Source organism: Nannospalax galili, unplaced genomic scaffold (assembly GCF_000622305.1).
Source record: "Nannospalax galili isolate Female #2095 unplaced genomic scaffold, S.galili_v1.0 scaffold299, whole genome shotgun sequence".
Taxonomy (NCBI): domain Eukaryota; kingdom Metazoa; phylum Chordata; class Mammalia; order Rodentia; family Spalacidae; genus Nannospalax; species Nannospalax galili.
Genome location: NW_008343973.1, coordinates 3,049,695 through 3,077,484, shown reverse-complemented (window position 1 = coordinate 3,077,484; position 27,790 = coordinate 3,049,695). Strand labels below are relative to the sequence as shown.

Below are 27,790 nucleotides of genomic sequence, written 5' to 3'. Positions count from 1 at the left end.
ATCAAGAAAACCAACTTACTAATTTAAACCTAGGGCTAGAGTATTTCAATACCATCTGCTCCAATTCCTAATAATTCCCAACATATTTTAATTGTTCAGGTTTCTAATAACATCAAACACATGTCTTCTCCAGCATGAGGAATACATTTAGTTCAAAAAGAGGCAAGATGGAAACATTTGAAGTCCACAGCCATGCCACAGGGTAAACCAGCCTCCAGGTTTAGCCACTCCCATATGGGCTCCCCTGAATCCAGTCAGAAGAGGATCATTTGCTACTATGGGAGCTCAGGAAGGTCACTTGATATGTCTGCCAATTAAGTCAAACTCACACCTGTTCTGTGTTAACATCCTCTGAGCAGTAGTATTTGAAGATCTGGAGTATGCAGAAATAATGACTTGAGCTTTGCTTGGATTCAAAGATCATTCCAGAGAAGGAGCTGGGAGAGTCCCAGGCTGTACCTACATTTCTCATGCATTCTCCTAGGCCATCTTGTCTGTTCCAATGTTCCAGAATGTTGCTCAGTCCCAGTTCCACAAACCCAGCCCAGCCCCCTTTCCTTGAGTTTCAAAGTCCACGAGCATTGACTCTGGTTGGAGCAGCACCTTTGCCGCAGTGGACACCTTGCTTTTTCTGCATCTCAGCAGCTACCACCACTGTCTTTCCAGGTACCAAAGCAGAACCCTGCATTCATCCTCATTCCTCCTCCCCACTCCATCTCATGTCTCCAACCAATCATCTCTTCTCTGTCCCCAAAATTTCAAAAAGCAATCTACTTCTCTCCATCCACATTACTAATGCTCATGTTTGGGGTATGCTCATCTCTCAAACGGATTATAGCCACCCATACCCTGTCCCCAGGTGTCCCTCTGAGCATCCACCCTCTATAACAGCTGGAATGTCAATCATTCCATGAAGGAAAAGAAGCCCAGGTCAATTCCATATCAATAGCTACATAGTAATCTTGAAACTGAGTTCAGACTCTGAACAGAGATGTATAGAGACTCATTAAAAGGTTATGAAGTCAAGTTATTTAATCATAACCAACACTTGAAAAAACGGAACAGAAGCAGGGCATGATGGTGCACACTGTAATTGCAGCACTCCTGAGGCTGAGGTGGAAGATGCTGAGTTCAAGGCCTGCCTGGGCTACAGAATAAGATATTGTCTCAAAATACAAACAAGTAGGGCTGAGGATATAGCTTAGTGGTAGAACACGTGCCTAGCATGCACAAGGCACTTGGTCTAAACCCCAGTACTGGAGAAAAAAAGCAAACCAAAACTTAGCAACAGATGCCCCCCAAATAAAATCAAATAAAAACGACATCTTTTGTGCATTGCAGAGCAAATGTTTGTAGCTATGGTTTCATACCTATGTGGTGTTCTGACTTCTGGTACAGTTAAGACAAGTTTAGGAAACACAAGTCGTCAAGACCTTTCTGGATCTGCCCAGTGTCCAGCCTCCTCTCCTACTTCTCCCCATTTGCAGAATTCTCCAGCAACAGGGAGTATCTCAAACAGCTCTTGACCACCCCCTGCCTTTGCACATGCTGCTCCTTTCCTCCAAGCTCTTTGATTGCTCTGTCCCATCAAACCCCTGCCTTTCTTGAGCCACAGGGAAGGACAGGTCACCTGCATAGGTCACACTCACACTGTCCCACAATTCCCTGGTTTGTGTCTGCTTTTCTGCTTCTGGCTCTATTAGCATAGGAATTACACTTGCTTCCTCACCTCTGGGTCCTCAGCACATGTCAAGGGATTCTGTGTGTCTGAGGTACACAGTGACTCTATTGAGTGGGCAGGTGAGCCCATTTACTCAATCAGTGGTTACTGACTGAAGATTTCTAGATCCCTGGAGGCCAGACCCTGTCAATGCACAGAAACAAACAAGGTATGTTTCCTGGCTCAAGTTCAGAGAGAACAGATCTTGACCTCTGCAGTGTATAAGGAAAGCCTACTGTACATGCCACATCCCAGAGGACTCAGGAAGACGCCTTTGTTTTTTAAACAATTTCTTTTCTTATGTGTATGAGTGTATTGTCTGTATGTGTGTATGTGTGTATGTGTACCCATGTCAGGCAATGCTCATGGAGGTCAAAAGACAGTGTCATATCCCCTGGATCTGGAGTTACCAACATTTTTTAACTGCCATGTGGGTGCTGGGAATCGAACCCAGGTCCTCTGTAAGGGCAGTCAGTGCTCTTAACCACTGAGCCACCTCTCCAGCCCCAGAGAGGCCCCTTTGTGCCCCCAATAAAAACCAGACAAAATCTCCTCCCACACCTACACTTTCACCTCAACTTCTTCACTAGATAGCCCTTCCCTGGTTTAACCAAACTTCATTGCTTCAGGACAATGGCAAAGGGTCATTCATTGGGGCTTTGTGAAAGCCCTAAAACCCAGGGGAGAAACACCATATGATAAACATCAGTTGTTCATACATCATGATGAATCCTTTTGGAAATAAAATGATGCTGTCTAGAAGAGGAAGTAGAGAATCCCAGTCTCTGAGAATAAGAGTTCTGGAAGAGAAAGAAGTGGAAAACAGTCCCCATTTCTGTCTCAGGGCTTTAGGGTCGGCCTCTGTGAGTGCCTGTCTCTGTCTTGTCCGTGCCAGCCTTGGGTCCTTGTCAAGCTGTCCAACCTTTCTGAAACTCAGTTCACTTACTTGTAAAAGGACACTGATATCTTCCTGTGCTTATTGGAAGGACAAAAACAACAGAAATCTAAATCAAATTCTCAGCAGGTTTCTTAAATCAGGACGCCTGTGACCATGGGGACAGCTTGAGACATCCCGGTAGTGTCTAGGATGCAGGGAGCTTGGGATCTGTGTGACAGGTGAAGTATTCTTTACTGGGGAGGGGACTGAAGGAGGGTTGGGCACCGTTACAAACCCCGGGACATAGAATGGGTCATAGCTCTGATTGTAAGAGTGCAAAGTCACACTGTCCATGATCAAGGGTGTGAAGGTCTTTTAGAAACCACAAGGTCCTGTGAAGCATTTGTGTCATTGCATTTTCCCTTTCTATATGATGTGAGCTTCTGTGTTCCACAAGCATCCCAGCAGGGTAGAAGCCATCTTCAGGCCCTGTCACTGTGAGGAAGTAATTACAGGAGTGGACAAGACCCACCCTATTATTCTCCACTGGCCTTGGAGTCATCTGCTTATCTGATGTGAGTGAGCTCAGAGCCCCAGGGTGGGGTGTTCTCTGTTTCCTGATGTTCTGGGAGACCACAGGAAATGAGGGGCAGGCCAGGCCAGAGGGACCAGAGAAACCCTATACCCAAAGTCTTTGTTCAGTATAACTTTAACCCATACTTTTGAGGATACTAATAAAAACCATGCGAGAGAGTTTTTGCATTTCCCTAAACATTTAATATAAAACATGCCCCAAACATTCATTAGGGCTTTGAAGGGAAAGGTGGTTTGTATTCCCAGACAAAGTCTAGGGGTCTAATTTGGGGGGGCGGGGTTCCATAAGAAATTTGAAAAAAATGAGGAGCCCATTTGGTCCTTTCCACCTTGGGGTAAGGAGTAGGCAAAGGTGGAAGATGTTATGCTGGAAGGAATTGAATGGCTGGGGTGGATCTTCCCCCAAGTTCACCAAATGGATATAATGGTACATTTCATGTCAACTTGTCTAGACCACAATCCACAGATATTTAGCCTGATACCAGTCTTGATGTCACCTTTAAGATATATTTTAGATGAGTTTAAAATTCAGTAGACTTTGAGTAAAACAGATAATCTACCATAATGTGGGTGTGCCTCATCCAATCAGTTGAGGACCTTAAGAGAAAAATATTGATGTCTCCAGAGGAATTATGCCTTGAGTTGACTTTTGGGATTGTTCTGTAATATCAGCCCATTATTCAGTTCCCAGAATGCCAGCCTTACCTACAGATTGCAGACTTGCCAGCTCAACTATTTCATGGGCTGATTCCTTAAAGTAAATCTCATATATCTATAACTACATGTACATCTGCAGAGAACTCTATATTTCTTTCGTCATGGTTAATTTTTTTCAACTTGACACAAAATAGAGTCACCTGGCACAGGCCTGGGAGTTGCCTCATCAATAGGTTCAGATTGGTGTGAGTCAACACCCTGTTTAGTCTGGGATGGAAGGAACATCTCCACCCCAGGCCAGGGAAGAGGATCAGGAGGAGAGTCCAAGACCAAGGTTCAGATGGGAGGGGAACCAGGCTAGTTCCCACCACATAGACCAGGTAGTCTTTATATTGGGTCTGCTCTACACAGGCTCCAGAAACCACCAGAGCCAACATGTCTGAGGCTGGCTTTATGGGAGTTGGTGTTCTGAGCTGCAAAGAGTGTTTTCTGGGGTGGGGGGGTGATAATTCCGTGGTTAAAAGCACTGAGTGCTCTTGCAGAGGACCCAGGTTTGATTCCCAGCACACACATGGTGGCTAACAACCACCCAAAACTCCAGTTCCAAGGGATCCAGTGCTCTCTTCTGACCTCCTCGGGCATTGTATGACATGGTTGCATCTACCTACATGCAAACAATACACTCATACACATTAAATAAAACAAAAAAATTTTTAAGAAGTGTTTTCCATTGCCATGGACTTTTGGAAGAACGCTGAACACCCTGAGCCACTGAGTGGAGGTGATGGCTTCTCAGTCGTTATCGGCTGTTTCTGAAAGGCAAGGCTGACTTCAGCCTTAGCAACACCACGAGCTATGTGTATCCTCCAGCTCCTTCCCTTTGGTCAAGTGCCTCATGGGAACACCCTGTAAGTAGATAGAGGTGTGATGGCAGCTCTGTGGCTCCCATAAAATGACCGTGGAAGACGTCCAGCTGGAAGGGGAGGATCCCTACGGGAGAGGGGGATAAATGACTGTACCCCAGCTGGGGCAAAGCTGTGTAGAGCACAGGGATGATACCCGGCACACACACTGATAAAGAGCTGTCTTGCTGACGAAAAGTTATTTGAGAGAAGAGATTATATGTTTCTACTTTTATGTTTCTGCTACCTAGGATAACAGAAAAATTTATATGTAAGTGAACACAGTATTTATTAGATGAAAAAGGACTACAAAAGCTCTTAAATTTACATACTAATGGCAAGAGCCTTTGGCGGGCAGAAACAGTAGTAGTAATACTAATGATGATATTAATAATGGCTGCTACCTAAAGACTTAAGAGCAGGGTCTGAAACTACCAAGTGCCTAGACAACAGCAGGGGGGACAGTTTTTGTGACACTGCATTTGACAATGATCACTTGTCTCTCACACCAAATGCACAGACAGCAAAAGCAAAGATAGCTCAATGTATTTGCCCAACTTAAAAACTTTGTACTGTAGGAAACAGTCTACAGTGTGAAAGGCAACCTATGAGGTGAGAGGAGCATTCACAGACCTTGTATTTGATAAGGAGTTAATATATTCACTAGATAGATAACTCTTTATACTTAGTTGTTTATATCCAACAACAAAAAGTCAAATAACTCCATGTGAAGCTGGTTAAGGACTTGAATAGACTTTTTTCTGAGAAGATCCACAAATACCAGGCAAACGGAAAGATGGTCAACACTGCAACCATCTGGTGCAAGCCAGAGCTTACGACCTCACACACATCACGATGGCCACTGTGAAAACCTGCCTCTGCCAGGAAACAACAAATGATGAGGCAGAAAAATCAGAACCCTTTGCACTGTTGATAAAGGCAAGCGTTATGAAGGTCAGTATGAACACTCCCCCAAACAGTTAAAAATAGTGACTAGTGGAGGCTGGAGGGATGGCTCAGTGGTTAAGAACATTGACTGCTCTTACAGAAGACCCAGGTTTGTTCCCCAGAACCCACTTGGCAGCTCATAGCTGTCCATAGCTCAAGTTCCAGGGGATCCAACACTCTCTTCTGGCTTCCTCCAACATTGTACAACATGGGTCCTCTTATGTACCTGCAGGTATAACATTAATACACATAAAATAAAAATAAATAGGTAAATAAAAATTTTAAAAGTGGCTATAAGGTGGCTCAATGGGCAAAACATGCTGAATGCCTAACAACCTGTTAGAGCCCTAGAACCCATATGAAAAAAAGTCAGATACAGCAGCACACAACTATAAAATACCAGCAGTGAGATCGGAGGCAAACACGGGAGAGCTGGCAGCTCCCAGGCCCGCTAGCCTGGGGTACAGCAGCAGATGCTAGAGAGACCCCACGTCAACAAGGAGCAAAGCAAGGACCAGGCCCTGAAAGTTGTCCTCCCACCTCCATGTATGTACAGTGGTATACACACACACATACACACACACACACACACACACACACACACACACACAATTTCTTAAAATTAAAAATAGATTAAACAGCAATACCACTACTGGCTATCTACTGAGAAGTAGGATTTTTCAGTTTTAAAAATTACTTATTATGGGGCTGGAGCGATGGCTCAGCACTTAAGAACACTGGTTGTTCTTGCAGAAGACCCAGGTTCCAATCCCAGCACCCACATGACAGCCAACAACAGTCTGTAACTCCAGTCCCAGGGGATTGGACAGCCTCTTCTGACCTCTGCAGGCATTGCACGACATGGGTGCATGTACCTACATGCAGGCAATACACACATATACATAAAATATAAATAATAAATAAAAATTTAAAAATTACTTATTATTTATGAGTGTTTTGCCTGCATGTAGGTAAATGCACACCTTCATACAGCATTCACAGAGGCCAGAAGAGGGCATGAGATCCCCTAGAACTGGAGTTAAAGATAGTCGCTAGCTGCCATGTGGGTGCTGAGAACTGAACCCAGGTCCTCTGCAAGGAAAGCCAGTGCTCTTAACTGCTGAGTCATCTCTTCAGCCCCAAAAGCAGGATTTAAAATTTTTCATGTGTGTGTGTGTGTGTGTGTGTGTGTGTGTGTGTGTGTATGTGTGTACATACCTGACACAGTGTGTTCTTGGAAGCTAGAGGACAAACTTCAGGAGTCAGTTCTCTCCTTCCATCATGTGGGTCCTGGGGATTGAACTCAGGATGTCTGGCTTATCAGAAAGTGCCTGCACCCACTGAGATATCCCACTGACCTGAAAGTGGGATTTTCATGAGGTATTTACCCATGTTCATAGCAGTACTGTTCACAGCAGACAAAAAAGGTGGACACAACCCCAATGTCCAATGACAGATAATGAATATCAAACTATGGTATGTGCATATTGTCTAGTCTTTAGCCTTTAGAGAAGGAAAATTAGACTTGTTACTTTGTGGATAAGGCCTGAGGATATTATGATGAGTGTTAACTCAGTCATAAGAAGAGTATCAACAAGTGATTCTACGCAGATGAGGCACCAAGTGTAGTCAACTTTATAGAGTAGAATGTCAGCTACCACAGGAGTCATTGTACAACTGGGTTTCAGTTTTACAAAGTTTCTTTTACAAACAGATCTAGACATCTGTTGTACAGTATGAATGTATTTAGTGCTTTAAAAATGTTAAAATGGTAAATTTTATGCTGTTTTGCCACAATTAAAAATTTCAAGATGAAAATGTCTCAAGAGAAGAAACTCCTCTCATTTGAGATCTGCCTGTTTCAGGCACAGGACTGGCTTCTTTCCCATGTGATTGCATGTAATCATCACAAAGACCACGGTGACTAACAGATTGACACTATTGCTCAGCCTAGTCACAGAGGAAGTAACTAAAACTTGGAGGACGAATCAATGCTTGAACTCACATGCTGGCTTGTGACTGAGCCGAAAGGGCTGAGGGATAGACCATAAGTCTAGCTGATAAGGGCTAGGCTGCAGTTAGATCCCAGTCCAAGCCCATTCTTGTAACCACCAGGTAGTATTGTAGCAGAAGATACAATTGGTGGATTTGCATTGGCCAACTATGAGATTATAGCATCTTTTTCCCCAGTAGGGATGGGTATGGCAGGTTGTGCAGGCTAATACAAGGCAAGATTCTTTTTAAAGGTATGAACCGGTGATGGCCTTTGTGGACCAGTGGGAATGTACATTACTAAGCCTATGCAAATGTTTTAGTAGAGTGTAATGTGATTTAGCAGGTTCCAGCTTCCAGGAGCAACAAATCAAGTGCCAATGTCTCACTTTTGAGTCATAGAAGAGAAGGAGAAGGAAAGAGCCGCAGATCCCCTGTTGGCCTCACTCATCTCTTTGAATGCCCAGAGAACAGTTATGGGTAAGTTTTAGTCACCATGCCACCAAAGAGGGAAATGAAGCTGATAGCACTTCAGGAACTTGCCCAAGATGGTGAGCAGCAGACCTGGGGTGAACTTGAATTCTGCCTTGCAAGCCCTAAATTAGTAGACAGAATCTGCAAGGGGCCCTCTGAACATCAGCTGCCTATACTTTCCTGATCAATTCCACCTCCCTCTTCTCCACAGAGCTATTTCATCCGTTCTCTTTCCTCAAATCCACATCGCCTTCTCCTAGCCCTACGCTGGATAGCTTAAATCCTACTTGACACAGTCAGCAGAAAGCAATAGTGTTATAGAGGACTGTCCTCCGACAGACAGACACTATCTTCCTGAGCTCGGCAGTACCCACTTGCCTAAGATCATCACGACTGAGGTTGTTGACTCTTCATGTCCCCACATGGAAAATGTCAGGAAAAATCATAGGACCCGCACCTGAGAGTCCAGCCACACCTCCCTACCCATGATGAACAATTTGGCCCTATCTGCACATGGCCAGTGGGGAGAAGCTAGAGTATATAGGCTGGGGAAGACTAGGGGAGGGCCTCTCTTGCCATTTTATGTGGCTATGAGGAAACCATCATCCATGCTTAGATAAAGACTATCTGGTGTAGCTTGGGGTGGGGGAACCCACATTCCTGTAAGTAAGCCCTCACCCATTGCTCAGTAAGTAAGCCCAATAAACTCACTGGTTTCTCAGAGTGCATTTTGGTAGAATTGTCATTGAGATTAAAGGATGAAGGAGTGGACATTGTCCCACTGTGTGTGGCTGCTAGGAAGTCATAGGATCTGTATTTGAGTGTGGACTTAATGGCGCAGCTGTAAATGTGGGGCACCCACTCTTCTGTAAATAAACCTCTACCCTATTCTCTGTTAAAAAAATAATAAATAAAATATTTTTAAAAACAACCATTGCTCCTTGAGAATCAGGCTGCATAACCTGAGGCAACACAAAGGGAACCAGTCCCTTATGGACTGGCTTGTATGAGCCATTAGAGATATTTGGTCATCACCAGTGGAGGTCTCCATGGATAGCAGGGGCTGAAGGACAATAGAGGAGGGACAGTCATTATTGGGGGAACTGGATATGAGGAGATCAACGTATGAGGCCCAGTTCACTGGGCCAGATAAGACTGTGTTTACCAGAGATTAAAAGAAGAACTTGATTCAGCAGGGACCTTGAGATTGGTATGGAGCTTTAGTTGTGTTGCTGAGTCCCTTAGTGGGGCAGGATCTTTATGGAGTAGGAGAGGCTTTTGCGGGTCTAAGTGATCTAGACTAGCATATAAAATGTGTCTGCAAATGGTAGAGCAACCTGGAGGAGATAAGAAAAAGGCAAAGGAGAGGAAGAGGGCTGTTTTGGTTGCTCAAAGCTAAATGTGGCAAGATTTATGTCAAGTCCAAGTTCCTAAAGAAAAAATTGACAGAAATTCAAATTCTGTGCTAAGGAGTTTCTGGATGGTTTTAAAATCTGAGGAGCAGTTCATAGAAGGCACCAGTGATAAAATAATACAGTTACAGAAAATCAAACCTGTCCCAGTGGTAGGGAATAATCTCCCTGGACTAAGCAGGGTACATTTTCCCCCCTGCAAAAGGTTATGCTAGAGGTGGAGACAGTTTTCTCATTCAGGGCCTCCCAAGCAACCAGCTATGGTGGATGGAGAGGCAACAGCTGTGGCAACAGCCATAGGGCAGATCCAGGCTCTATCAGACCCAGAGAGCCAACAGGTTCAGCAGAGGAGAGTGGGGCCTCATTATCCTCTGGCCCTGAGAGGGGCTGAGGAGATTGAGTCAGCCACAAGGGGTTCATCAGGGATTGAGAAATGCAGGGTGGTTCCAAGTAAGAGCTCCAGGATATGGAGATGGAATGGCTCAGAGAAAATGACTAAAGATTGTAGAGTGCTCGCTAAGTTATTGCCTCTTGTCCATGCTATTGTGCCCAACATAGATCTGTTGATGAAAAAATTGATACAAATGGATGGAATCTTTCCATAGTGTGTTAGACTTTATTTATGTTTGATATAGTATCTTCTTAGTTTCAAATTTCTGCAACCACCTGACACTTGCTTAGAAGACATCACACTTTCAGTGCTTCATCAAGATTGTCTTTGTAACTCCACTATTCATCATGGGATAATGGTTTAGGATGACACATTATTGTATTGCCCATCCTCTGGAAAAATATTTCACTATATATATATATATATGACATGATGCTAACCTCTGAGTGTTTTGCAGATTTGTAAACCCATTTGAGAGATATTCAAGTACACCTGAAGGAGAAAGGATGGGAAATTGGTTCACAGGGAGTATAAGGGCCAGGTGCATCTGTGAAATTCTTGGGAGCTTTATGGCTGGGTAAGGCACAATTGATACCCACCAAGGTGTTTGTAAAAAGTCTACAGCAGCCTGGGTCTGTTAATGCTAAAGAGTGAACAAAAGTATCTGTGATATTGGAAACAGAGGCTCCCAGAAGCTATATGACTGCTAAATGAAAATCCCAGTGCTTGGAGTGGGTTGTCCCTGTATGAGCTTTTGGTGAGAGAGGCCCTGGAGGCCCCCAAAACAATGTTGGCTTCATGCCAGAACTACACAGCAAGACCCCATTTTTGAAGACACTGCATGATGTGAGCATGGGAAAGCGAGAAATTAAACTAGGACTAGGCTTAAAACTCCCTGCCACCAGATAGCTGGTGGTCATACTGCCAGAAGATGCTATGCAGATCACTGGGAGAGAACTGTCCCCACTGGTTCTGCTTAATGACAGACCCCGAATACTGTATTACCAATGTGCCAAGCAAGATGTGCCTGCCAGTGCAATAGTGGCATGACTAACATATGTAAACCAACAAATTTCCAATTGGTTTTAAGGCCCACTCCTGGGGAGGCATACATGTCTGGTACTGCAAGCCAGGCCTACTTTTGGTGGCAGGGGAAGTTATAGACCTCAGTGAGGAAGCCACTGTGATTGTTTTGTTAGATGGATGTGATGCAGCTGCTAAGGTGCCTTCTAAGCATTTGTGTTTACTCCCTATAGATTTTACTGCAGTCAGTGCCCACTTGGATATTTTTCCATTTCCAATTTCTTCCTTTTTATTTGAGATTTTAGTAGGAGGACTACCACCAAGACAGGCCAATAGCTATTTTCTGGAAATAGATGAGAGAGCCCAAGGGCTCAATACCTCGCCTTAGTGAGAGGAAAGTCATCCTATATCTATGTCACCCCTTCCAAGGCTTGGGGATTCTTGAGAAAGAGGATGACAGAAATAATGTAAGAGCCAGAGAAAGGGGTGGAGTGTTATATGGGACTGTCTTCCTGAGCTCAGCTGTGCCCACTTGCCTAAGATCATCAGAGCTGGGCTTGTTGGCTGTTCACACTTCTGCATAGGAGGGGCATGGACAGTCACACCTCTCCACCCATGATGAGTAATTCAGACCTAATTGCATGTGGCCTGGAGGAGAGCATAGAGCATATAAACTCGAGAAGACTAGGGGAAAGCCTCTCTTTTATGTGGATATGAGGTAGCCATCATCCACGCTTGAGTGAGGATTTTCTGGTGTGGATTGGGGTGGGGGGTGATGAGCACCCACGTTCCTGTAAGTAAGTCCTCACCCATTGCTCAGTAAATAAGCTCAATAAACTCATTGGCTTTCCAGAATGCATTTTGGTGAAACTGTACCTCGGTTTGGCATTGGGACCAAGAGAGGAGGAGATAGGCGTTGTTTACCTCTTTCCCCAGGAATTTTAGCAACAAATGGCAATAGATCTACAGGGGCTGCCTCCACATGGTCTCATATCAATGTATCCCTCTCCTGGATACCGCAATAGAGCTGTCCTTGGTGCTAACTCCAACCCTTCCCTAGAAGACACCGCCCTGCCCAAACATATCTTCTTTATACCTCTCGTATCTGTGGTTTTCTTCACTATTGAATCCTCCCGTATGTGCACAATATACCACAGCATCTCTCAGTTTTTAAAGTCATCCCAGGACCTCTTCATGGCCACCACGTGCTGCACAGTCAAGCTGCTTGCAAGAGTTGTCTCCACTTCTGCCTTCTTCCTTCCTGGCCCCACAGTCACGTGTTCATGGCCACCACTTCAGCGAGACAGTCTTTTCGAGGCCATCTAAGACCTCCACAGAGTGCTATCCACAGAGATGATCTTAACAGCCTCTTCTACATATTACAATTGCACTCCGTTGTCATCTTTGTTCTCTGGGTTCCTTCCTAGTTTTAAAACAATTATCAATTTCAAAGAACACATCAAAGTCATTCCAACTCACAGCTAAAATTTTCACTTATCAAACCAAAATAAATACTAGACTGTTCAGTTTGCACTCTTCTTGTACTGTTAAACACAAATGGAAACATCAGCTGGTCACAGTGAAAAAAAAATGGATTGAAGTGATGACACTTCTGGGTCTTTGTTTTGGTAAGCTCTGTGCTGTTAATATCCTTGACAAATCTATTTGATTGAATGTTGGAATATGCAGTCTAACCAAGGCTGGAGACCATGACCTAACTTCACATCATTTCCAACTGTTCTGAGACACTTTCTAATCAAACTGTGAAGTGGAGAGCACAGGGGCAGGGAGTGACCTGTATAACTGGTAAGTTCTCTAGAGGATGCCACACTTGTTACGGGAAATAAGATAACTTGCTCATTCTAAGCCTTCACATGTCTTCTTTAACCTCAGTTGCAACTGTAACAAGGTTTAGAACTTAGAGTAACTAAAGATTTCCTTTCAGTGCTATTGCTAAGAACTGCCACTGCATGGTGATAGAAAGTAGATTCATTTTTAGTTGGGTAATTATTATTTTAAAAATCCTCAGGGCTGGGCTGGGGAGATGGCTCAGTGGTTAAGAGCACAGACTGCTCTTGAAGAGGACCTGGGTTTGATTCCTAGCACCCACATGGTGGCTACGAACCATTCTTAACTCCAGTTCCAGGAAAATCCAAAGCCCTCTTCTGACCTCCGCAGCATTGCATGACATGGGTGCACTCACTTACATGCAGGCAATAAACCCATACACATAAAATAAAAATAATAAATAAAATATTTTTTAAAATCCTCAGGGCTGGAGGGATGACTCAAAAGAGCACTGGCTGCTCTTGCAGAGGACCCGGGTTTGATTCCCAGCACCCACATGGAAGCTAGCAACCATTTATAACTCCAGTTCCAGGGGAATCTGACACCCTCTTCTGATCTCCTTGGGCCTTGTACAACATGGGTGCACTTACATTCATACCCACAAAAATAAATAAATAAATAAATAATATCCTCTATAGCACACACAACACTTTATTGACTGGGAAAAACCTCCTCCCACCCCATCTACAGTGTTGCCAAACCTAGTAGTTGTTGATCTGCCCTCATTCTAAGATATTGGATACAACATGGGGCACCAAGCTTTTTTCATGTGGCCTCTGACCCCAGAGTCTTTTCTTCATGATCTGCTTCCTTTCAGTCTCTAGCTCAGACCTTCCCCACATTCAAGGCTTACCCAAAGCCTGTGCAATAATCTCTTGCTTCTCTTCTCTTCAACTCAAGTCAACCTCACTAGCAAATCATATCCGCTATATCTTTAACATGCACCCAGAACCACCTCACAGATTCTTATTTGCCCCATTCTCATTCAAACCACCATGGTTATGCGCTTGGACTGCTGCAGTATGCAGTACCCTTCTGTCTCAATACTTTGCCCCTCTAACTGGTAGCCAGTATGATCTTTTTTTTTTTTTTTTAGTCACGGTCTCCTTGTAGCCCCAGCTGGAACTCACTATGTAGACCAGGCTGGCCTTGAACTCAGAGAGGTCCACCTGCCTCTGCCTCCTAAGCACTGGGATTAAAGTGTAAGGAATAGCTCTCATTCCTTTGTTTAAAACTCTCTTTCATTTCACTCAAAACAAATCCCAGCATCATTTAAGGTGTGACATGATCCAGAACAACCCAACTTCAGCCACTTCTTACTTGGACCTAATCTTATATGTTGCTCACTCTCTTCAGCTTCACTGCTCCCTTAAATATTTCTCAAAACTCTGCATTACTCTTGCCTTAGGACCTCTGTGCTGGCTGTTCCCTCCTGGAACACTTCCCCATACACCTCCACTACTTCTACACTCTGAGGACCAGTCACTCTGTGAGAAAGACTTTCCTTGCCAGCCTGCCTCTCATCACTTACTAACCTCTTACCCAGCTTGGTTTTCCTCTTATCTCATGACACAATTTGGCATTTTAGATATCCATTATTATTTGATATTCTCATTTTTATCAAAGTGCTTCCAGGAATTTTTCCTGCCTGACTGCTTAGCAGTAGACCTCCACCAATATAAATGGGAAGCACGGATGTTTGAGGTCTGCTCTTAGGCAGCATTGTTAATGGGTTGACGTGGTCTCTGATATCATGGTTCACTGGTGTGACAGAGAATCAACATATGTGGTGACATTTCTTTAAAGCAGACCAGTATAAGCATTCTGTTTCCACACTGAATCCTGAAGCTCTCATCTGTACTTTGCCTGAAGGGCCAGGAGACTAAAATGGGCAGGGGTAATGAGTAATGGCAGCCTTTGAGTCCCTAATTGCCCCCAAAGCCTGGGTTCCTCCATGCTCTCTTTTGAAGACTTGAGCCCCCTCAACCATTCCTAAGTCTCACAAAATTCAGAATGTGGACACTGACCCCTTCCCCTGCTCCTCATCTCAGAGCTTGCTCTCAAGTGATATACAGTGCCAAACCCTCCCAGTTCAACCCAGTTTCTTCTTCATGGCTCTCACTGCCGGCCCCTCTTACATCTCTCAAAGACAACCATAGCTCAGATGCCCAAACCAAATTCATGTTCTTCCCCTCTAAACAGGGCCGCTTCTTCCCAGCATCTGTCTCAGTAAATAACTCCACTCCCCACCCATAGCATGAGCCATAGAGCTTTGGAATCAAGCTGAACACCACACCACACCTGCATCAGCACAATGCCTGAATCTCCTCACTTCTCTTCTGCCTCTGTGTCTTTGTGCACAAAATCACAGCATCAGCTATCAGCCATATTGGCAGATTGAACCTGAAAAGTCCTGCAGGGAGGAGCCCCATCTAACTTGGTTGGTTCAGTGCTTCCAAGTTGTCTCTAATCAAGAGCAAATGCACTTGCTCCCTCAGCACACCTCCCAAGACTAAGGCATACTTTAGGGGAGAAATGCCCTTACTTGTCATGGGGGGTGGTGGTATCTGTCCAGTTTCCTCTCTGGGCTGGCTAGGAGCAGCTTTCAGGGTCTATATGTGGCTTCCTTAGCTCTGATACTGCCATAGGGCGAAAAGGCAGAAAACCTTCCTGCGTTTTAGCCTTTGCTCTAAATCAGATGGTTTGTACCCACATTGTCTTTCTCTTCTATCCACCTTGATCTCCATTAAGGGGTGCACTTAGTAAGGCTGCTGTCTGATCTCTAGGTCAGAGATGCACCATGTCTGCTGCATCCTCACCGCACTCCCTGAGCTTCAGTATTCTAACTCTGAGCATACTCCCTTGTCCAGGTCTTTAACGCCAATGCTCATTTGGGTTTCTATTATTCACATGCATGCTTATTTATTCAACCAGTATTTACTGAATAGACCCTATCTTAGAAGCTTGGGATAGAGCTATGATGAAATCATCAAAGCCCCTATAGTCATTGAACTCACAGGGAGGCAAAACATAGGCGCACCAAACAGATAAATGTACAAAGGATAGTCAGTGGTAAGTGCTTCAAGGGAAAGGAGGGCAGGGGCTGGTGAAAAGGCTGGTTCTCTTGTGTGGGTGTTGATGTGGCAGGCTGTGTGGATTGTTCAGGGTCGGAGAGGGCTGTGGTAGGGGCCCAGCAGAAGATTTCAAGGGAACAGAGGACTATGAGGCTCTACACAAAGCAGGTGCTCTGGAAATGGGCTGAGGGTTGGGGCTAACCTTTTAAAGATCTAAATGGCATTAATCACTGCCCTTCTACCTCTTTAATAAATAGGCAGGAGAACAAGTTCTGGGTGAGGCTGGGTGTGCAGAGAAAGCATCCCATGCTAAAAGAAAGTGCAAACTTTAGCAGATAGACTTCAATCATTGCCTGACTGCTAAGTCTGAATATTCTTCACTTCTTCCTTTAATGTCTGTTCAAATTGTCACCTCCAAAGAGCCTTTGGAAGTGATTAGGCCATGAAGGTAAAGCCCTCCTGAATGAATCAGTAACCTTATGAAAGGGATCCAGAGAGACAGTGAGATGGTTCAGCAGGTAAAAGCATTTTCTGCCTCACTATCCATGTAAAGGTGGGAGGGAGAACCAGCACCACAAAGTTGTCCTCTGATGTCCACATGCACTGTGGCATATGCATTCTCTTTCTCTCTCTCTCTCTCTCTCTCTCTCTCTCTCTCACACACACACACACACACACACACCAATAATAATAAATTAAAGTGAAAAATTCAAAATGACAAAAGGACGTAGAGAGCGCACTTCCCCTTCCTCTGTGAGGACACAGTAAGAAGGTGCCATTGGTGAACAAGAAAAAAGCCATCACCAAATAGATCTGCAATACCTTGATCAGGGGCGTGGCCTCCAGTTCTGGAGAAATGTCTATAGTTCATAAGCCACCAAGACTATGGTATTCTGTTGTAGCTGCCAGAGTGGTCTGACAATGTTTAAACACCATGTGTGTGCTTCCGGTGTGTATTTCAGAAAACACTGCTTGGAGACAGGCTTTCTCTAATTTTGAATTCAAGACTGAGAGAGGCCCAGGAATGGATGAGTGGCTATCTAGTCTTACCACACCTACTTCCAAATAGGATCTGGGGAAGCAGTACAGACATCTTTGAAGCTGTTCTTATGACATGAAACTGCTGTCCTAACCATCAAGTCACCAGAATATGTACAAAGAGGTGAATCTAGGAAAGGACAATCCCTAAGGAAATATGGTGACAGCGAGGACCCCTGTGCATGGAGATCCGAGGGGGTTAGGAAAGAAGGGTGTGTGTGTGTGGATGTGTATCTATGTGTGGATGTATATGTGTGTATAAGTATGTGTGTATAGTGTATATATGTATATGTATGTGTTGTGCATGTGTATATGCGTGTCTATGTGTATATACACATGTGTGTGCATATGTATATGTGTGTATACATGTGTATATATGTGTCTGTATGTGCATATGTGTGTATGCATGTGTGTATATGCATGTGTGTGTGTGTGTGTGCATGCGCCCATGCATGCATTCAGCCATGGTGTGTCTGTGGAGGTCAGAGGACAGCCTTGGGTGTGGGCCTTCACTTTCCATGTGTTTGTGGCAGGGTCTCTGTTGCTTTTCCACTGCACACCAGGCTAGGTGGCTGGAGACTTTCTGGGGACTCTTCTGTCTCTGTGTCCCACTCCTCTGCATGACTGATGTGGTTACAGAAACTCGTGCTACATGTCTGGTTTTGACATGGGTCATGAGCCTTCAAACTCAGATCCCCATGCTTGTGTGGTAAGCACTTTTACCCAGATATCTCCCTAACCTTGAGGGCAAGATTTCTTTCTTTTTAAAAATTTTGATAATTTGTTGGATTTATTTTTATTTTATGTGTGCAGGTGTTTTGCCAGCATGTGTTTCACCACATGTGTTCGATGCCTGCAGATACCAGAAGGAGGTGGTGGATCCTCTGAAACTGGTATTATGGATGGTTGTTAGTCATCATGTGCGTGCTGGGAACAGAACCCAGCTTCCTTAGAAGAGCAGCTAGTGCTCTTAACAGCTGAGTCATCTCTCCAGCCCTAGAGGGTAAGATTTCTTACAAAAGTTTTAAGTGTTTCTGGATTTGGGTCCTAACTATTCCCTGGGCCAACTCCCCTCCTTTGGATCCATTTACCTGACCACCCAGTCCCTAGCACCAGCCTCCTCTGCCATCCCCAGCACTCTGTCTAGTCACTCGGTACTTTGTTCATAGAAGCCTGGACTCCCTGTGGGGCACACTCCCCACCTTAGTTGTCACTGAGTGCACTTGCTCATATTACCCTCAGGACCACATGTGGTAAAGTTACAGTTCTCCATCTGAACTAAGCTCCAGGGGAAACCCATACAGGGCTATAACTCATAAGGCCTACCCCTCAGGGATCCACTTTCTCTGGCTAGGCCCTACCTCCAAAAGATTTTACAACCTCCTAAAATAGTACCACCAGGTGGGAAGCAAGTATTCAATCTCATGAATCTGTGAGGAACATTCCACATTTACGTCATAACAGGGCTGGAGCTCTGAGCAGGGCTGATGATGGAGAATGGCTTGCAAGTAGACAAAGCCAGGTTCAAGTTCTGCTTGCCCTTAGCCAACTCTTAGGCTTTAAGATTTTTAAGCCTAAATTCTCTTAACTTGAAACACCATAAATGAATATTGTGAATTTGTGGACAATATATCATCCAGATCCACAAAACTTCTGGCTTAGGAGTTCTTTACAACTTCCATAGACTCTGTGTATGTTTCATGTGTACATGTTCATGTGTGTGTACATGCTCCTTTATATTGCACATGTGGGTGCTTGTACATGTACATGTAAATGTGTTTGTCCATGTGTCTGTGTGTGTCTGTGTGTTCATGTGTATATATGTGTGTATGTTTGTGCATGTGTGTGTGTGTGTACATCTGTATGTGTGCATGTGTGTCTGTGTGTTCATGCATGTGTGTGTATGTGCATGTGTGTGTCTGTGTGTGTGTGTGTCCATGTATGTATATGTGTGTGTGCATGCATGTGTGTCTGTGTGTGTCTATGTGTGTGTGTGTGTGTGTGTGTGTGTGTGTGTGTGTAAGCTGGAGGTAGATGATAACCTGTGTCTTCTTCAGTTGCTCTCACGTTATTTTCTGAGTCTGGGTCTCTCACTGAACCTGGAACTTGCTGATTTGACTACACTGGTTGGGTGGCCAGCAGGCATCAGGGATCCTCCTAGTTCTCCCTCCTCAGTGCTGCTACATGGTGCTGGTTTTACATACATAAAAAAACCCAGGTTTTTTTTAAACCTGGGTGCTAGAGACCTGAACGTGAGTCCTCATGCTTTTATAGCAAGCACTTTACCTACCAGCCATCTGGGCAGCACCCTCCAGGCTTTCCTATGTCACACTCTTCCCGGAGGCCAATCTGCCACCTGTGCTTCCCCAGGCCTTGGGGCATAGAATGGGCAATATGCTGGATATCCATATTTGTATTAAGCAGACTGCCTGGCATATAGCAAGTACTGTCATGACTGTGATTATTTTTATTATTCCTGACTCCATGTAACTCATAAAGAAACTATGTCTTAATGTACCCCACAGTTCATATCCAGAGCAAACCGCTGAAGACCTGCACGCACCGTCTCAGGATTAAGCGGTGCCTACCATAGTCTGTTTTCATTCTGAAGAGAGTGAGCTGAGCATCCTCTCCTTCCTTTTTTGTATCCAACCCTGAGCCAATCCATCAAGACACTCCACTGAGGGGAACAAATTAGAATGCTCTTTGTGTGAGGCAGTGTGAACTTGCCTTCCCGTTGCTTATAAACTGTGTCGCAACCCAAACTGCTGAGAAATCTCTGCACGTCAGATATCCTTCCCCTAATTGATAAGAAAGTGCTCAAAAATAGAACTGTCATCTGACAAATCCTGGAACTAATTGCCTTACACATAGCAGACTGCTAAATGTGACTGACATTCTCCCCTCCACTCCATGGTTCCCAAGGAAACGAGGTTAATGCATTCATGCCTATCCTTGCCTTGTCAATCCCAGCTCACCGCAGCCAGCCTAGAGCCTGGGGAAAAGTGCTGAGAGCCTCGTTTCATGCTTTCCCTCTTCTGCTTGGAGTGCAGAAGTCTCAACCAAAGATTAAACAAATGTTCAGCCAACCATCAAAAATTAATCAGCATGTAAATATCTACCATATTCCAAATGCTGACCTGAGTGTTCTACTGGTATCAAAACATCAAGGTACTCAAGATCACAGACCACAAAGTTTGAATAGCAGTTAACCCTTTAGTCATGTGCAGCCAGTTTTCTCTGGGTTTATTTTGACAATTTTTAACTCTTCCACAGACATGTGCTACTCCATTATATAATAATTCAGCTTACAGAAAATTACGGTTATTAAAATGAACGCTTGTGTATGCAGATCTGGATTTACATTTATAATGAGAAACAATAACAACAACAATAATAATGGCAACGAATTTCCCTTCCTAGCTTCATTTCTGTTTCTGTGATAAAATATCCAGAAAAACGGCAACTTAGGGGGAGAAAGGCTTATTTTTAGTCCATAATTCTAGATTATAGTTCATCACTGAGTCAAGAGTGAAAAGAAACAAATGTATGCATGCTTACTACTCAGCTCTCCCTTCTTTCCCACCTTCTTTTATTTTTTTTCTTTCTCTGTGCTTATAAAATCCAAGGCTCAGGAGCTGGAAAAATGGCTCAGCAGTTAAGAGCACTGGCTGCTCTTGCAGAGGACCCAGGTTCAATTTCTAGCACCCATATGGTAGCTAACAACCATCTGTAACTCCAGTTCCAGGGGAATCTGATGCCCTCTTCAGGTCTCTGTAGGCATTGCATGACATGTGTGCACTTAACATACATGCAGACAATACACGCACACACATTAAGATAAAAATAATGAAAATTTTTTTGTTTTAATTCCAAGGCTCAAACTTGGGAATCATGCCACCCACTTTCAGGCTGGGTCTTCCCACATCAATTAAGGCATTCAAGACAATCCCCCACAGATGTGCTCATAGGCCCACCTGACCTAGGCAATCCCTCATTGAGACTTTCTTCCCACGTGGTTCTAAGTTGTGCCAAGTTGACAATTGAAACTAACCATCACAATCCCTGAATTCATGGTTTCTATGCACTTCAGTCTTTTTCGAGTTCCAATTTCTGATGATAGGAAGCTGAGACAGTCCCCATGAAAACCTTAGAGACATGACTGAAAGTGACCTGCTCAAAACCTATTAGTCTGACTGATGGTAATGTCAAGTTTCTTTTTTAAATTATTTACTTATTTATTTATTTTTATTTATGGGTATGAGTGTTTTGACTGCATGTATGTAGTGCACTACTTGCATACAATGCCTGTGGAGGTCAGAAGAGGGTGTCAGATCCCCTGGAACTGGAGTTATGGATGGTTGGTAGCTTCCATGTGGGTGCTGGGAACTGAATCTGGGTCCTCTGCAAGAGCAGCCAGTGCTTTTAATAGCTGAATATGGTGACTAACAACTATCTGTGACTCCAGTTTCAGGGGAATCCAACACCCTCTTCTGGCCCTTCTTGGCATTGCACAACATGAGTGCACTTACATGCAGGTAATATAAAATAAAGATAACAAATAAAAAGTAATGATATCAACAATACCTTAACACATTACATGTATTGAAAGAAATTAGAAGTCAGGCATGGTGGTGCACATCTTTAATCCCAGAACTCAGGAGGCAGAGGCAGGTAGATCTCTGAGTTTAGGTCATCTTGATCTGTAAATTCTAGGCCAGTGGGGTCTACAGGGGGAGACTATCTCAAAAGAAAGAAAGAAAGAAAGAAAGAAAGAAAGAAAGACAAAACCCAAAGATTCGGAGGAGGAGGAGGAGAGAAGAAAGAAAGAAAGAAAGAAAGAAAGAAAGAAAGAAAGAAAGAAAGAAAGAAAGAAAGAAAGAAAAGAGAAAAAAAGAAAGAAATTAGTACTTGGTATCTGATGTGGTAACTGCCTAACCATGGCAAGTGTCACAAACTTCTCATATGTTACCATACCCAGAGAGCCTACACTGCTACCTAGAGGAAAACATTACCCCTTTCCTTGTAATGGCTACATTCTGTTCCCTACTGCTTTCTTTTATTTTAGTTCCAACCGCCACTGCTAATGATCAGTTCTTCCTGTGCTAATACTCTGTAAGAAATCACCCCTCAAAGTCACAAGCCTTTGTTGTCATTACCTACAGGCTTGCCAACCTGGCTGATCCAGGCTGGGTTAAGCTAAGTGGTTCTGCTCTGACTTCAGGTCTGCTGGACCCCTCTAGACTGTGAGTTGGATCCAAGTTGGTCCCACAGCTATTTCATTATTCTGGGCCCAGACTGCTAAGGGCGTGCTTTCAGAGCAATGGCAGGATACCCTTTAAGTGTCCTTCACATCAGCTCTCCAGGATAGGCCAAAGGGGATCACACAGCCAAGTCCAGCAACAAGGGGCAGGGAGATGTGTTCTGCTTCCTGGTGAAGGAAAAACACAGTTTCATGGCAAAGCATGACGCAATGCTCTAACTAGGCCCAGAGCCAGAGGAAGGAGGAATGCTGCACAATCGTACTTCCTACTGGACAGCTATGTTTTCATTTCTTTTTGTCTAGAGTATGTTTCCTGTCACTGTTGTGCAAACTCCAGGAGAGTAGGGACATTAGTCCTTCTTTACCCAGTTCTATCCTCAGTGTCTACAATGATAGCCCTTCAGCAGGCATCTGTTGACTGACTGCATCAAGAAATGAGCCAAGCAAGCATAGTAGCAACAATAGTGAGCCCCAAAAATGTTCTGGGAGAGCTTCTAATAAGGTGTAAAATGGAAAAAGGGAGTTCAGAAGTGATCAGGCAGGGCTCCCTTGATGAAAAGAAGATGTCACAGTAGGTGAAAAAACCTATTGATAACTCATTGCAGTATCATGTTTCTCTGGCTTTGCAAACCATCCATTGTAAGAGAAAGCTCTACCTACCATGCCGGCTTCAATAAAGGGATGCTCACAAGCTGGTCAACAACAGAACCAAACAGCTTCAGTTCGGTACGTGCAAGTTTATACCGGGAGTCGGAAACATTGAGTTAAGCCTACTTCTTAATCTTCCTCTGGCTTTCCTCAAATAATGACACCATGAATGGAAAGAATCCTAAAAATACAAATTCTCTGCAATTTAGCAAATGGAGGGACAATGAAAAGTCTAATAATAAACTTGAGTCAGACTAAATAATACATAATTAGCACACTTGAGCCAAAGGCAGAAGAAAAACATGTAATTAAGTCTGAATACTTTAGGAAGAAGTTTTTTAAAAATGGTTCAATAATAGCTAAATCAACCAGAATGAGAGAGGTTACAATAGGAAGCTTCCAGTTGACTTCTCCAATAAGAAGACATGGAGCCCAATAGAAAAGGCTGGGAAGAAAGGAGAGGGATACACTCTACAGATACAGAAACGTGAACACAGTATATTTGTTGCTTCCTTAGGAAGACATGAAGAAGACGTGGTTGATAACACAAAGAACCAAAAATTCAGTCACACACATTTATTCCCTCCCTCCCATGCATGGTACCCAAGGAGAGGACCTTTCTTGATATGTGACTAAGGCATAAGGGACTTGGCTCCTATGGTATCACACTTAAAGACCTGTGGAGGAAGACCTTGTCAGTTCAAAGTAGAGCAAAAGTCTGAGTCTATTGTGTCACACTGGATGCAGAGCTGTCTGTACTTTTTCAGAGATGGTATTCACTACAATGTCTCATCCCAAGGCAATAAAATGGTCCCTGTGGGAATCCCCCCCCCCTTTTTTTTTTTTTTTTTGGTCTTTTTGGGACAGGGTCTCCCTGTAGCCTCAACTGGCCTGGAACTCACTATGTAGATCAGGCTGGCCTTGAACTCATAAAGGTCTGCCTGCCTCTGTCTTCCCAAGTGCTGGGATCAAAGGCATGTACCACCATGCCCAGCTGGGAAACCCCTGTCTTGTTCTGCAGTTTGAATCTGTAGTTTCTCACTAACTCCTTCTTTCAAATTTAGTGTTAGATTCAAGTTAGGTTCAAGCACACCCTTATCTAAGTACTTTCATGTGTCAGTAGATGGTGATGGCGATGTATTCTGGGAAATGTGTGCTCAGGCAATTTTGAATTGTATGAGCATTGTAGGGTACATTCACACAGACACAGAGGCCAGGATGACACTCTACGGGGACACTCAACGCAGTTCACAAGTGCTGTACACATCATCTATGAGTCTGTGGCCAGTGTATGGTGGCATACTGTTTGATGGTATGCTCTAAAATAATGTCGTAACTCATAAACCAAGAACATGGCTGTTCACTATCATCAAGTATGAAGTGCCGTATGCAACTACACTAAGTGTAAGTGCCATGTTTTTAATATACTGGCAGTGGTATGGGCTTATTTTCACACTGTTAACAATACATACACACACACACACACATGCACACAATGTGATGTTCTACCATGTGATGACAACTACACTACACAAGAGAAAATTTTCTGCTCTGCTGTAATCTTACGGGACCACTGTTTTACATGTAGCCCATCAATGTCTGAAAACTCATTATGTGGCATATGGCTATAACTTTAATTACAATATCATTTAATTTTATGCACAAATATAGATGCTGGTATGAACTGCTTATGCTTGTGGCTCTCACACATTCAGAAACCCTACAAAAATAGAATACAATACAGTCCAAATGATTGTGAAGAGACACACTAAGGCACATTAAACTTTTGGAGTTGATTTGAACAGAGTGGGCCCAAATATTTGGGAGGCTTTAACAGAAAATATTTGGGGCTCTGATAAAGAGGAGTGAAGGGAAGCCTTTTACACTCCAAGTGGGGAGATAGAACAAAGGAAATAATGGCTTGGTTAAAGTGGAACAGAGGCCTAATTTGGATACTCCAGTGGGAAGTCTCTAGTGGTTGCTTGATATCACACTTGCCTAGAATATGAGTGCTTTTGTGAAATTGCCTATGTGGGAAGTCAGAGAGCCACCTCAATCTAATGGCCTGTGTTAGTCAGTTATGTATTACTGTAACAAAACACCTGAAATAATAAACTTAAAAAGAAGAAAAGTTCATTTCAGAGGTTTCAGTCCATGGTCACTTGGTTTGGTTGTTCTGAGCTCTGACCTGTAGTGGCACAGACCAAGATAGTGATAGGAATGCACAGAGGAGGAGGAGGAGGAGGAGGAGGAGGAGGAGGGAGAGAGAGAGATCAGGTTCTAGCATTCCTTCAAGAATGCGCCTTGGTGACCTAACTTCCTACTAGGCACTCTTCCCAAAGGTTCCATTACCTTCCACTAGTGTCCTAGGCTCATGACTGCACCTTTAACAGAGAGGCCTTCAGGTACAGCTTCAGATCCAAACTAGAAGAGGAGGAGGAGGAGGAGGAGGAGGAGGAGGGAGAGAGAGAGATCAGGTTCTAGCATTCCTTCAAGAATGCGCCTTGGTGACCTAACTTCCTACTAGGCACTCTTCCCAAAGGTTCCATTACCTTCCACTAGTGTCCTAGGCTCATGACTGCACCTTTAACAGAGAGGCCTTCAGGTACAGCTTCAGATCCAAACTAGAACCCTTTCCAATTATTGCTGTTGTTTGTTTTGTTTTGAAGATGAATGCACAGTACACATTGCCTATCTGTGGAGTGGGTGCTGGAGAGGTTTTTTCACATTCTCAGGATGCTTTAAATATTGTCTTTATTTTAATTATGTATAGATATCAGTGTCTGACTGTGACTTTGTGCAGTGTCCAAGGAGGCCAGAGGCGGCAGATCCCTTGGGGGGAAACAGGGATTACAGGTGGTTGTAGGCCACCAGAGGGAGGTGCTGGGAACTAAACACTGTTCCTCTGCAAGAGGGGTACGCCTAGCCATCTCTACACCTGTCTTAGAATGCTTTAAATTGACCGTGAAGGAAGGCTGGAGAGAGATGTGCAAGGATACAGTCGAAGCCCTGGGTGAGTAACTGCGCTGTAGCCCCCCTGCCTGAAATCTGGGGATTATGCTCACCTCATTCACAGCTGTGTTCAAATGTCCTCTCCACTGATTAAAATGCCCCCTCAGGCTCTCCCTAGTCATCATCCCTATTTTATTAGCCTTCAAAGCACATCCTCCGCTTATCGTTGTTGATAAATATGTTTGTTTTTTAATGTATTCTCTGTCTCTCCATAAGCAATATGAGGAGAGGGCCTTGGCCTTGTATTATCCCCATCTCATCTCTACTGCTTTAGGTAGCGAATAAGAGATTCAGTCTCGTGCTGCATTATGGTCTTATTGGCATATGCAGCCGTGGTCCTTGCGCTGGGCAATGGGCTCATGATCCTCAGCGACACTGAAGCTGTCTGAGTTTGTGTAAGCACATGCTCTGCTATTCACACAAGGAAAGCAGCTAACGATGTATTTCTCCAAACATGTCCCATCACTCCATAGCCACAACTACATTTCCTGACATCCTAAATGGACAAAACCTCTCAGAGGACGTCACAGCAACTCTTCCCTGAGAGATGCGCCCGAGACTCTGTGGAGAGAGGTGTAGGAATGCTGTCTCTCTACAGATAAGCATGTTAGTTCAATGAGAACAGTCAGGACCAGAGCTGCCCTTTGCGGAGGCTCTGAGAATGGTGTTTACTCGGTACAGAGGAGTCTCAGGGAATAAGACACAGAAGTCCAGGGATGCCCAGGCCTGTTCAGGTATGGACAAGTGGGTCAAGTGGCTTCATCCTCGCCTAGCCCTGGGAGGCTTTCTGGGCCTGAGAACTGTCTTTTCTTTCAAGATGTAGAGAGTAAGGGTGGGAAGTTGAAAGAAGAAAGGAAACTTTTCCTCTGTTAGGTCCAGGCACATGAGGAAGCAGCCATGGATCACAGCTGAAATGGCCCTAGTTTTTCCAACAGAGTGCCCTCTGGCTTCTTCACTCACTCACCTACACCCCCAGCTCCTACCCCCTCCAGACAAGGACACTCAGCTTCAGCTCTAAATACCAGCTTAGTGTAACAATACCTCCAGTCTAGACCAGTCCCTCAAATGTGGAGGCTTCAAACCACTTACTCCTCCACAGCCTGGTTCAGGCCTAAACATTCTTTGAGCTTGTTCAAAGTCAGCTGCTTGGTTCTCAGCCTCTCCCTGCCCTGGAAGGACACAGCATTTATAAGAATCCCTGCTCTGCCTGCCCCTCCCCATCTCAGAACTTGATGACCTTTGCTGTCCCCAGGCCACTAAAATTGTCCACTGTCTTGTCAAAGACCAGCAAGATGTTTCTAGCCCGCCTGTAATCCTGTCAGCAAGGCACATGTGATTGGGAGCATGTTCTCTCCATCTTCACAAACCCCCTTCAGTCACCTCCCTGGGCCCCAGCCGAACTGTCACAGCTCCCCCACTGGAGTCCCTAGTCCCCCAGTGCAATTCAAGCACCATTCCAAACCCAAACCTTACAGTGCAGCTCTGCTCAGACCCTCCAATCCAAGCAAAGCAAGGCAAATACTTTGCAGTAGTTTCTCAGGACAAATTGACACCATGTATCAGGTCCTGGGAACCTTACCTGGTCAGCCTCGCTTCTGCCACCAGCATCCTTACCAGCCTGCTTCTTCCTCACTGTCCTCAGTCACACCAGGCTTCTTCCTGTTTCCAGAAAACCCTGTTGACTTCCGCCTTTGCATCACAGCTCTGTCTGTCTGGAAAGCTTTTTATGGTTAACACTCAGGGTGGTTTCATTATTTGGGCCTTCATTAATATTCCATCTCCTTAGAGATTATGTCCTTAACTATCTGTGTGTGTAAAAAAACACAAACAGAACCCTGGGCACTTACTTCCCTGAATCATTTAGAATATTAATGTTTTATTCGTTTGCTGTTTTGCTCTTGGCTTCATGAAAACAGA

The 27,790-nt window shown here is 44.3% G+C and overlaps 1 protein-coding gene across 1 annotated transcript in view; it reads right to left on the bottom strand.

The window, feature by feature from the left end:
- The window catches only part of Gpr45 (G protein-coupled receptor 45), a 52,509-nt gene extending 25,028 nt beyond the window's left edge, over nucleotides 1–27,481 (bottom strand). Inside the window, exon 1 of the mRNA XM_008840308.2 lies at nucleotides 27,453–27,481. The gene's annotated coding sequence lies outside the window, so the exon portion shown is untranslated. The remainder of the gene's footprint in view (nucleotides 1–27,452) is intronic.
- Between the last annotated feature and the right edge of the window lie 309 nt (nucleotides 27,482–27,790).